Here is an 11,474-nt window from a genome sequence, read left to right as displayed (position 1 = left end):
CTAGCAAAAAGCTTGATCCAGGGTCATGCAGTTATAATTAATATAAGCCTCTGTGTGTTTACTTGGGGGACACAAAGTGGGAGAGATTTGTCCTGACTGCCATAAGGACAGGACACAGGAAAACTTCTAGCTACAAGTTTCCATGTTAACCACCAACCACTGCACAAAGAAACTCCTCAGAGGCGATTTTTAATATTAATAAAAATACAGGAAGTCAACTTCGATTTGAAACTCTTGAGGAGAGAATTCAAGTTGCTGTGTGAAATATGCTTCTGGAAACAAAATTGGATGTGCTAGATACTTGCACAACCAGAAGTTACTCTAATTCTCCCAAAATCCTGGAAGTTCTAAAAATGACAGGAAAAAGATGAAGAGATAGCCATTGTGTTCAATGGCTTAAACGTGAAATAAAATTACATAAAAAATTTTATAATAGTCAATTACAGTCTCCCAAAGGCACAAGATTACTGTGCATTAGTCTGGAATCCTTCCTTCAATGCAGCCACTAACTTCTTTATCATTTGTTGATAGCCTTTTATGTCCCCAGTTCTGTGTGAAATACAGAAAATATTCTCCTGAGATTTAGAAGAGCCGAGCCTGTAACCCTAGGTCCTCTCTTTGTAGCCCCATCCTTTCTATTTCTAAGGAGGAAACAAAGAAGACAGAAGACTTATTCTCACAGGATCTTTTGCTACGACTAACTGGACTGAAATTTTAGCTGTATGACTAACTCCTGGTTGTATCTCAGTGTGCAGAATGCTGCATATCTGTTTACTTGGGGGCTGCATATGCTGCTTGAGTCCATGGAAACAAAAACAAAAAGCAAATCAGACAAACAAATTGAGTGATGACAAACTTACCAGAGGATATGTGTTTTTAAAGAAAATGCTTGCATCTATGTCTGTATATGTACTAAAGGTATTCATAAAGTTTGGTGAGGAAACTGTCCAAAATTATGTAATTCTAAAATGGCCTCATATTAGTAGTGGCAAAATAGAGAGAGAGTAGACAATCTTTAGAAACAAAATATATAAAAGAAATGACATTTCAATAGAGAAGAAAAGTGAGAAAAACCAATTGCTTCTGGCAAAATAGAGGACATATCAGTTCCCACACCCCAACCATTCTAAAAACCACCACTTTCTGAGCTCCATTACAACTTTGCCATTCCATACTTCTAAGATACTTGACAGTAGACTCCCTTTCCACCATCCAATGGAAATATAATCTGGTCTGACTTAAGACACAGACTGTACCAGATTTTTTTGAGTCTCAATCCAAGATCACCTCTTTCCTTGTAAGTTCTAAGGACCATTTCATTCATTTCTGTGTGCCTACTTTCTCATGTATAAAAGGAAGATAGAAGTAATGCCTTGTGTGGCTGTTATAGTGCATTCAGTTGTACTTACAAAGTTTATGAAACCACAAGTCACCTACAGTAACAGGTGATCACTGTTAATGCTTATTCATTTTAGGATGACTGAGAACAAGTTTTGTAGCAGAGAATGGAGCTATGTCATTCTTCGTTCACTCCTCCCTCTCTTTTTCTCTCTCTTATGTGTTTCTCTTTCTCCATTTCCCCCCTGTTCCCCTCTCTCCTTCAACATTGTTCATCCCTCACTTACAAGGTTTATACTTAACTTTCCAGGTATCTTGAACAAGTTGGCCTTGATGAAGCAGGCCAAGGGCCAGGGGCCTTGGGAGACTCTCCAGTGTCTGGCTTTCTTCACTGTAAGCTCCACTGAGCTATGGGGACAGCCAGGTATGGATTTCATGAACCCCATCATCAGTAGGTCTTAATTTATTGCACCTAATATAATGCCTTTTTCTCTAACCATGCCAACATGTTCTTGACACCATGCATGATGTCTTATTACTTCTCAATAAAAAACTGGCAAGCCCAAACAGGCTGATAAAGTAAAGCATCCCAGCAGGTTCAACTGTTGAATGCATCCATGCTGAATTGAGCAGCACATTCCAAAGAGATCCACAACAGCTCAGCCCAGAAGAGAAGAAAGAAGGAGGAATTTATAATCCTCTAGATGACTGATTTTGATATTTCTACATTGAAAACTAGGGGTCTGTGCACCCTAAAATCCAAAACTATTCTGCTGAATGTGCCATGTTCTAAGATGCCATTCTCAACTGCCCCCATCAGAATTCACCCTCACAAAGAGAATCACAGATTTCCTTCCTATGAGACAAGACTCTACAGTCTTTGAAGTTTCTGCCAGCATCTCTAAAGAGAAAGCAGCATGCCATATGTTTGAATCGGTTTAGTTACAGCTCAGTCTGGTGTGAAATCAGTCTGGGATGACTGCTGCATGATATAAGAAATGTGCAAGGAAACATTAAATGTAAGGCAACAGGAGTTTGTTTAGTGTCAAAGGCTTTGACATTTCCTTCATGTTTTTGCTAAACAATATTAAACTACTTTTTATGTTAGGTGTCTTGTTCTCCTATGAGCCCAAAGTGAGGTTGAGATTTTTCTTGACTAAAATAGTAGATCATCCTCAAAGTCCTTTGTATCATTAGTATAAATTTTAGGACACACATCTTGTAAATTATCTTAATTGAGAAACACACAGATACATGTATATAATCTATATACATACATACCACATATAAATATATAATGTACACATATAATGTATATGGATACACATACATACATGTAATAGAGGACTGTATAATTTTACAATGTGTAAAGTGCATAAAGGCAAAATCAGGGAAATTTGTATTCTAATCCCTGTAAACAATACTAGTGACTTTTCTCAACATTGTAAGCAAATCCCAGAATGAACAAGCTAAGGTAGAAGGGGTACTTTGGCTCCCAGTTTAAGGATTACAGCCCTTCATGCAGGGAATGATGGTGGCAGCAGCAGGAGGTCCCATTTTCTCCACAGTTAGGCAGCAGAGAGGAATCAGAAAGTAGGGCCAAAGTATTAAACCTCAGGCCCAACCACAGTGACCCATCTCCTCTAGCAAGACTCTATGTTCCAGACTTCTAAGCATGCTCAGCCTGCATTGCCCAGGCTGCTTGCTTCTTGGGATAGCTATGACTATAGCCCAACATATCTGTAGACTACCATGTCATGTCATGATATCAAATGGCTAGTCAGTGGTTCTCAACCTTCCTAATGCTGGGACCCTTTAACATAGTTCCTCATGTTGGGGTGATCCCTCCCCCAACCATAAAATCATTTTTGTTGCTACTTCATAGCTGTAATTTTGCTACTGTTATGAACTGTAATGTAAATATTATTGGAGATAGAGGTTTGCCAAAGGGGTCATGACCCACAGGTTGAAAACTTCTGGGTTGCTGGGTTAGATGTTGCTGAGCGATTTCCCAGACTTCTCAAACACTAACTGAAGACCAAGAGTCACACAAACTAATGAAAGAAGTTCACATTAAAACCACAAGAAACACTTGTAAGTTTTGTTTGTTATGAGTCTCCGAATTCCTTTTCTGTAGTAGTTTATAAAGTGGATAACAGGTTTCCATGAAAGACTATAGTTCCCTAGTGTAGAACACTACAGTTTACCCTCCTATCTAAGTTCCAACTGTGTCTGCTGCCAAAAATCTCTTCCTCCTTCTTCACCTCCTTGTTCATCAGCTTTAGTGATGACTATTCTATTCTCTTCTATTTCTATGGAGTTAACACTTTTATTTTTCTGATGATCCATTACATAGATTATCTTGGCTCCTATCTATTGTTTATTTCACTTATAATAAGTAAAGAGTACTTCAACCCCGTTATTGTCATGGAACCTGGGGCTGAGGGAGGATGTTCTTGAGAACTTACTTGCCATCAAAGGACTCAGTCTATAGCAAGGAGGATCTGACATTAAATGAATTGACATTTAGAAAGAAACTGCAATGCATAGGAAATGTTCATGTTCCATGGGAGAAAAAAACAAAGAAACAGAAGTTGAAGAGAAGTATTCTCTGAGGTAAAGGATGTATCCAGTACAACCTGTAAAAAAAAAATAAGGGCCAGGCAGTGGTAGGGCATGCCTTTAATGCCAGCACTCAGGAGTCAGGCAGAGGCAGAGGCAGAGGCAGAAGGTTCTCTGTGAATTTGAGGTCAGTCTGGTCTACAGAGCTAGTTCCATAACAGCCAGGGCTGTTCCACAGAGAAATCCTGTCTAAAAACAAACAAGCAAGCAAACAAACAAGGATAAGGAAATCTGAGGATTGATGTATCTGTGATGAATTTCTACTCCATTGTAACCAGAGCACTGCTTGGGTGTTTTCAAATGAAGCTAGATGAAGAGACACACTACTTTAACATGTTTCATATTCAGTCTTCTCAGTGACCAGAGATACTGATCTTGCTCGTTCTGCTCCTCAACCATAACTGTAATATCAGGAATGTAGGATAGAGGATTTAGCTACCCCAGTTATGCATTTCTTGGTAATCAGTTAAAACTGGAGAAAATATATTGAATTGGATCACCCAGGCATAGAAAACAATTGCCACATGTCTCATTCAAACATGGATCCTAGCTATACAGCTCTGATTTTGTATGATCAGCTTGCATTTCTGCAGAAGCCAGGGAAATGGAAAGGAGCCATTGGGAGGAGGAGCCCCTGAGGAAAGAGGAACAATCAACTACAGGTAAAACAAAAGTAGAGAGGAGAACGCTGAGGTGGGTGCAAAGGTGAAGCAGAGTGGCCGTGGGTATACAGAGGAGGCAAGAAGCAAGGGTTAACAGGAATCACAGGGGTGTTAAAAAGTCATATGGAAATGAGAAATCTTGAAACCAATGTAAACACTATATATATATATATATATATATATATATATGTTACATGTAAAAACTATATATATATATATATATATATATAAATTACATGGAGATACTTACAGAGTTGTAAAACACTCTTTTAGAAGCCATGGATTATTAAAAAAAATGCCAACAGTGAGCGTCCCCTCATGAGAAGGCATGATGCAAACTACTGGGCTGGCAATAAAAGGCATTAGCAGAATTACTTATGAACCCTATGAACTATGAGACCAACCATCAAGGCTAGTTGTGTGATATGATTAATAAAGGTACTACTGTTATGAAAGTAACCAACCTCTCCCATTCAACAGGAAGGAATTCATGCTTGGACTGTAAACCTGATCAAAGGCCCAAAACTCAAAGGGGAGATTCTAAGGTCTGCCCAGTGCAGGGAGTATTGGATAGTATTGCTTAGGTGATTGTTACAGCACAAACTACCTTATAAATATTTATGTACTGAAAACAAAAGTTTTCAGCCTTAGTCGTAGAAACCTCTTTAAGTTTCCAATTGGAGAAGCTCCATTTGAGCTTCTCCAATGGTGCTTTAAGACTCATCATTGGGCATGGCGCTGAGAATAAGTGATAAATGAGTGCTTAGTCCTAAATAAGACATTTATATTGTCTCCTCTAAGCTTCAGAGACTATTGCAAAAGTGGGAACAGAGAGAATGTGAGAGCAGCAAGACAGGAAAAGGATGGTGAAATGTCATATTTTGGGCAAGACATTGTCATTGCAATCAGAAGCTCATAGCCGCTGTAGATGACTTTACTGAACCAGAATGAGAATGATTATGTCAGCAGTCAGACATGGATGATGGAAGTCCTCAGGGGACCCTAATTCTCCTTGCTGAACTACTTGCTACTGATATGTTCAGGGCTTGGTTTGGGATGTCATTGCCATCAGTTTTGTGGTCAATTGTGACCCTACCAGGCTCCAGTAGACAATACCAATCCAATGATCACATGTATGACCCTGCTTAAACTAACCTGGCCATGAAACCAACCCAAAAGTAGTAAATCTGGGAAAGAGACAAATAGGAAGGAAAGGAGTTGACAGAGTTGGAAGAGAGCTAAGAGTCAGTGGAACAGGAGAAAGAGTAATCATAATACATTACATACATATATAAACTTGTCAAAGAACTATAACAATCAATGGGATTTTAGCTATTTGAAATGGCTATTACCAGGCTTAGAAGCACCTGCTTAATCACTGTTACATTTGATTGCACCTATTTGTGTAAAGGTAGATCGCTTTACACTACTGTGCACTGATGCATTTAGACATAAATGTAATGGCTTCTTTTCCATTTGAACTTCTCTAAGGCATGCAACAACTATTTATATCACTTTAGAGCATTGTTTCTGTAATGTCAGTGATGATTTACAGAAAGTAGAACACTGTGTTAGAGGTTTCCCTTTGTTATTCAGGGTAGTGTATGATTATAGCTAATGCACTAACCCATTTGAAGTAGCCCAGAGCCTTTTGAGGATCTCTGAGAGAGTGTATTCATTTTTGTCTGGGAAATGAACAATTTCCATTGTAGTGGAATCTGTGCCCAAATATTGGGTATTGTACAGCCAGTACACTGTTAGGCTGGCTGAGAAGCATATGCTGTTGGTGAATTAGTTGGCTTTCTAGTGATTACTAGTCTTACATTTGAGACAAATGTAGTTAAAGGCTACAGAGGGTACAAATTAGCTCTCAATTTTCAAATTAAATAGGGTTATTTTACAATAAAGGTCATCATTCTCAAAAATAAGCATGCATTTCAATCTACACCAGTTGCAAAGTGACCACTCTGAGCTTTAGTTGCACACAGTGTTTATCCATACAATGTGCCAGGCACTTCCACAAATGCCTTTTGACTCAAGTGAATCACAAATGCCTATTCAGGCAGACTTAACTGTAGGAAATTGCCAAATTCATATCAAGCCATATACTTTGGATAGAAATAGAAATTTCTTATGGTTAAACCTAGTAGATAGCTATACTGATGGGAGAACAACTTCTACACATCTTTCATGAAAACTTTTTTGTTCTAATGGAGCCATTTAAAATAAAATCAAAGAGGTTTGAAATGTACTCTTTTCTTCATTTACAAAAAAATCAATTTTTCTGTATTTTTAAGAGTCCTTTCTAAACTTTCATAAAGAACAATTCTCTCAAGTAAAATATTCAGTCAATAATTTTGGGGGAGAAAAATTATGGGCAGGCAATGGCATATATTTTACAAAAATGTAGGGATAGGGAAAGACACAGTAGATTGAATCTCTTATTATTAAATGTGATAGATAAGATGGTAAATGATGACAGATTTTTTTTAATCGATCCTAGGTTTTATTGAAATACATGTTTTACCAGCATCATCAAAAGTAATATGAACATCAGAATCTGGCAAAAATAAATAACAGAATTTCACAGAGCCAGTTATAAATTAGTGGGGTTTACTTCAACATTTGGTTTGCTTTTTTAATCTGTTCCTTTTAAATAATGATTTAATTTTGTATGTGTATGTGTATGCCTGTGTGAGTTATGTATACAATGTGTGTACAGTCAGTTGTGAGCTATCTGATGTGGGTACTGGAAACTGAACCCATTTCCTCTTCAAGAGCAGACTGTGTTCTTAATCACTTAATCACTGAGCCATTTCTCCAGCACAGAGGGGTTTGATTTTTCTTTAAGTCTTTGTTTTATTTGAGACTGGCTTTCACATGTATCCCAGGTAGCCTGAAACCTGCTATGTAGAACAAGTGTGCCTTGAACTTCTGATCCTCCAGCTTCTGCCTCTTGAATGCTGATATTAGAGAAGTATGCCACAACATCTGGCCTATTGGATTTTCTTTATTTTGTTTTTTATCACCTATTCACAGTTGATTTTGATTATTTCATATTTAAAAGTTTGAATAGTTATCATCTTTATAATGATAGTTGGTTTTTCTCCTATGAGACAGTTATGTTTTAACTTGACCTATGAAAGCAGGTCTAAGAAAGTTCCAATACTGAATTAGCAATCTGCCCTCCTCCACTCATGTTAAGTTTGTCAGGGCTATTTAATGTGATAGCCCAAGTTTGATATAATGAATAACATTCATAAACTGAAGTGAAAGTCAGTGAACCAGGAGATGAGGCAATTCGTGACCAGATTGTTCTGACCTCTCAGAGTACTGTCTGTCAATCTACTTGGCAAGATGAGTTCACTCTTTTTATTCATGCAGAACAAAGTCACTTAAATTTTAAGGGACTAAAATTTTCCTCTGAATTTTCCTTTGACCTCAGCTAAATCTGCTGTTGCTCCCTGATCCAGCACTAGGGAGGGTATGTGGGTCTATACATGTTTGAATCTGGGTATGTGGTTTGTGTTTACCAAAGGTTTTGTTCATTGTCAACTAGTGTCCATTGTCTTAATTTTAACCTGTAATCCTTTTCCACACCTCAAATGACTTGATTCTTGAAAGTTTGCACAAGGATGTTTTGGGCACACATAGTAAAATGTATACTGAAAATGTCGGATCAAAGATATTGATAATAAGTTACTCAAGATATATTTTAAGAAAAATCCTAAAAGTTGATGAGATATGCTATTAAAATATCTGTTGAGAGCTAAGGAAAGAATTATAGTCCATATCAAGTGAAATATACTTCATGAATGGCGAAGGAATGTTTGATGAAATGGTTAGGCTAGCATGGTTATACTACATGAGGCAAAAAGTGCAGTGTAAAAAGAGGGTCCAACAATTCTCCCTCATATAAACTCTCCTCTCCTCAGGGGAGTCTTTGCCCCAGAGGAGATGGGAATGGGGGGTGGGCTGGGGGGAGGTGGGGGGGGGTGGGAGGAGGGAGAACAAGGGAACCCGTGGCTGATATGTAAAATTAAATTTAATAAATAAATTTAAAAAATGAAAAAAAGAGGGTCCAGAACTCTGTTGATCAGAACGATAATCAATGTTTTGATAGAAAAATCAGCATACATGAAAAGCATAGGGTTAGGCATCTTCTGTAGATGGGGTGAATGGCAGGTGTATTAGTTTTGTGTTGCTGCAACAAAACACTGGAGGTCATCAACTTACTAGAGAGAAGGTTTATTTTGACTCTCACTCATATCAGAAGGTTACATTCCATTGCTGATTGGCCTAGTTTGGCTTGTAATAAGAAATTACATCTTGGTAGTATGGTTGTAAAAGAAGCTGCTTTGCTCATGGTGAGCAGGAAACAGAGAAAGGAGGGGAGCCAGAATAGCAACATCCCCTTCAGTTGTATCCTTTCATGTGACTGGAAGTCTTACAACTATAGCCCACATCCTAACGTTTCTACCATTTGCCCATAGCACTGCAGGCTGGGGATTAAGCCTTAAAGATCATCTTTATGAGGACCAGCACATATCCCTGTCAATACTGTAGCAGATCCTAGTACTTAATAGGATTTCCAGATAGGAAATGAGGTCAGCATGTGTGAGTCCCTGGATTCAATCTCTGTTACAGGAGAAAAAGCCAGATGACAACAGTGTTGGCGTCATTTGGTGATGTGTACAGATGTCAATGTTAATCTCAAAGGCTGTAAACCTGGTTCAAAGACAAAGCATTCCTTTGGAAAAAAAGATGTCTGGATATCAAAGCTATAAGCATCTTCCTTAGTAGATGGGTCCCAACTTTGGATCTTGTTTCTAATCTAAGCCATTTCTAAAGCTTTAAATGTACCGAGTTTTGAGGGGCAGAGTCCTTGTGAGGAATGGCTATGGATTTGATGGCAGTGGAATATAGTTATAATTATCCTAATATTATAAAAAAAAATATATGGCTTACCATTTAATCAGGTAAAAACATGCCTCAAAATGAAAATGCTCTCGTATCTTGAGAATTATTAAAATCCTAGTTCAAGATGGTGTGAATAACTGAGTATCTAAATCATTGTTGAAATCTTGTTAAAATGATCACATATAAGGACTTGATGGTCAATGGAGTCAGATCTAAGTCAAGATAAAACTGACTGTGTTGTATCCAGAGACAATCCAGAAGTCAGATCACTGGCCATGGGTTTATGATTCAAATGGCAATGTTTGGTTATTAGAAGAAACTGATGTGGGTTTCTTAGATTGTGGGAAACTGAAATAGAAAGGACAAAGTCAAAATCTTGACCATGTACCCAGTCCTCACTGCTATACTAGATGGTGCACTAGAATTGATCATTTCTTTGTCATGAGGCTATTCAGAATTCTTTCTTTTCACTGTTTTGAAATTTGAAATACAATGGTGATAATCACCAAACCCCAGCATGTGATCCTCCCTGTGACATGTACCTGTTGCCTATTCCCAACTCCACCATGGCCTCTAGCAATACATTTTAGTTTTAGATTTAGCTTATTTGAGATATGCTTTTTCAGATTCTGTGTATGCGTAACAGCCCATGTTGTTTCTATTTTTGTGCCTAGTTTACTTCACTTAATGTTTTAGCCTCCAGGTTAATTTCCATTGCTATAGATTACAAAATTTTATTGTTTTTATGCTTGAATAGTATTCCATTGTGTATATCTACCATATCTTTAACCTAAGCATACTCTGATGGATCTTGAGGTTGATTTAGTGTTTTGGTCATTGTGAACGGTTCCTCAATAAATGTGGGCTTACTGATGAATTATTTTCAGACTGATTTTATTGCCTTTGGAATTACAACCAACAGTGAGACAGCAGGATCACATGGCTGTCCTGTTTTAGATATTGGATGAAATTCCATATTGTTTCCACAGGGGCTATATTAATTTAAATCTCCATCAACTGTATGGAAGAGTCCCATCTCTTCATACCAATGCCATCGGTTATTATCATTTGTAAATTAGCCATTTTAATCAGGGTAAGGTGTTATCTCATTATGCTCTATTTTGATTTTGTTTTGAAATTATTTTCCATTTTTGTGTAATAAAAATTTTTCAAATTTTATTTAATTTATATCTGTGAATGCTAGTAATTCTGAGTATTATTCTGAATTTTTTACAGTTACTTCAAAATTCTCCCCTATTTTTGGTTCTGTCATTGGACCTTGGTTAGTTTCTTTTAAAGTATCATTATTCTCTGATCATTTAATGTCCTTGCACTGTTATCTGTGCCTAGGAGGAGATGCCTTCTTGCCTTAATGGCTGTTCTATGGCAGCAGTAGAACTTCACAATTAACTCCAGCCTGTGACACCTAGTGATGACCCAGGCTGGTTGCATGTCACAGGTATCCAATGGACCTAATACCTGCATTTCTACCAGTGAGAAAACTCCTGTGCTCTGTTATCATAAGCAGCTGTTAGCTAGAAGATACCACAGCTTTGTATAGGCCCATGGAGGTACCCTAATGATGTATCATCCTGTTATTTGGGCTCTGCAGTTGGACAGGTATGTAAGCTAGTTTTGAGTTCAGGTGAAATGAGTCATGTGGAGAACTGAAATGGATATCTGTGCTTCTTAGAAATGTACAGTTTAAGAATTCCTTTCTGCTTGAGTAAAGCAATGATGTCTACTTCTAGCTGATCTGAGTTGGATGTGACCTTTAGAATCAAACAAGAATAGCCCATCCAATTCTCGAAACAAGTGTAGAGATAGGGCTTTTCCTCCTGGCAGTGCCATTGTTCAGACCACTTGGATGTCTGTGACTACTTTTTTCTTTTACAAATATAGCCATTAGAGCCCATGTGATTCTCTGAACAT

This window comes from Peromyscus leucopus, chromosome 12 (assembly GCF_004664715.2).
Source record: "Peromyscus leucopus breed LL Stock chromosome 12, UCI_PerLeu_2.1, whole genome shotgun sequence".
NCBI lineage: Eukaryota > Metazoa > Chordata > Mammalia > Rodentia > Cricetidae > Peromyscus > Peromyscus leucopus.
Note: the sequence above shows the minus strand (reverse complement) of the source record.